Source organism: Triticum aestivum, chromosome 2B, assembly GCF_018294505.1.
Source record: "Triticum aestivum cultivar Chinese Spring chromosome 2B, IWGSC CS RefSeq v2.1, whole genome shotgun sequence".
Classification (NCBI taxonomy): Eukaryota; Viridiplantae; Streptophyta; class Magnoliopsida; order Poales; family Poaceae; genus Triticum; species Triticum aestivum.
Window position 1 is genome coordinate 504812234 of NC_057798.1, and position 1778 is coordinate 504814011.

Genomic DNA, 1778 nt, shown 5'->3' on the forward strand with positions numbered 1-1778 from the left:
TCGCTCTCCCTCTCGATTTGGCGCTCACCCATGGCTGCCGCCGCCGTGCCCGTTGCGGTCCTGTGGCCACCGACCTTTCTCGCGCCACCGCCATGTCCATGACCTCCGCCGTGAAAATATTTAATAGAGCACCTGCACCCCGGTCCCCTTATCCTGAACGTCCATATGCATAGGGATTTGCGGCAGCTGTTTCCGTAAGAATCACATGGCACGGTTACCTCGCAGGGGTTAGCAGTGGTAGCGATCGTGATAGGCGCCTACTATCTACTCTAGGGTACTGTATCAGCTGGGTCTGCGTCCACAGATAAGGACAGATATATGGTCACTCCCGCAGGCGGCCCGTGACTCAGTTCCACTTCCACCTACGTTTCCCCTCGTTTGGTTATCTGGAGGAGCATGCTAGGCGGTATGGGAGGCGCATTCATTGGAGGTTGATCATGGAGATGACACGGATCTGAGCGGAGTGAGTTGCTGGTCTGGAGGCGGAGGGGAATCTCCGGCAGGTCTGGGCCTACGGCACTGGCACGAGCACTGCCGGCGGTGCTATCCCGCGCCGGGTACCCGGGCGCGCATCGCCGCTGGTTATCTCCCACGCCGGCGGTGTTGTGCGGATCCACCAAGGTAAATATAGTTGTTGATTGGAATGGCATTGTCCCTTTTTTTAGTTTCGTGGGGAGTTCTAAAACCAATTCGTTTTTTGGATTTGGGGGCATAACAGAAGGATGATTAGCCCGGATGTCTCGGTTTCGTAGGTCATAACAAGCATATGGAGAAGGGAGCTGAGTAGATGCATCGGTTGCTGGATTGGGAAGGGTAGGGGAAACATGAGATTCCGGCGGAGCGGCAGGCGGACATAGAAGTGCACCGCCAACGAGGAGATCAGCAGCCGGTGGGTGTTCTCTCGAACCATCAGGTAAATCTGTGTTCATTGACTTTGGGGGCGAACCCTATATTGCAGTTTGGGGATTTTTAAGTTGCAGGTGCCACCGCAGGTTAGATTTGTGAGTGGACTAGCCCTTATGTATCTTCTATGTAGCCCGAGTTCAGGTGCGTCTTGCAACGGCATCATGCAGGTACGGAATCCAGAGAACATCATCTGTAATGGAAAAGCAGATGACATGGGTTTGGTTTGTGGGGTGCAAATCACATAGGGTTTCGCAATTGCTTATTTTCCGTAGTGATCCATTCTGCGTGCCTTGGTCAGTCCAACCTGGATAATCATGCAGGTACTGTATTCTTGCCCCAGTATCAGTCGCAGTGTACATGGGCTTGGTTGTGAAAGGTGTACAGAAAGTGGGTAGTTCTTGGGGTAGATGACTAGATTTTGCAGATTGCATCTCTGATGTGCAAAGTACAGCCATGTACTCCTTGGATGCAAGATACAACATTGGTTGTTTTTGTTCAGTGGAGAGTGCGACACGATTGATGATGTGTGTAGCACGATTACGACATTACCTCCTTGTCCATCTATTTTAATGTTTATGGAAATTATATTGATGTGAAGGTTGTTGGCTATAATTGGGATTGAGGGGCTTAACCTGTCAGCAGTATCGTACTTGGAAGTACCACAAAAATGCATGTTTCACCGTATCTGCCAGCGGCTCCGTTTATACTATTCACGGCATATTCTTGATTTATCTCTGTTTTGTTTTTGTCCAGAATTACAGCAAAATCAACCAACTGCCCACGACCTTGTAAAAAAAACCTGCCCACGATACCTGAAGAATACGAATCAGACAGGGGAGATGGCTACATATAATGGTCCTACTTACTGATGT

At 50.1% G+C, this 1778-nt stretch overlaps 1 long non-coding RNA gene across 1 annotated transcript; it reads left to right on the forward strand.

Moving 5' to 3' along the window:
• The first annotated feature begins 217 nt into the window (after window positions 1-217).
• LOC123041519 (uncharacterized) lies at window positions 218-1515 on the forward strand. Its single transcript, XR_006418551.1, has 2 exons — window positions 218-621; window positions 753-1515. It is a non-coding gene; the product is annotated as an uncharacterized lncRNA (long non-coding RNA).
• Window positions 1516-1778: the final 263 nt, after the last annotated feature.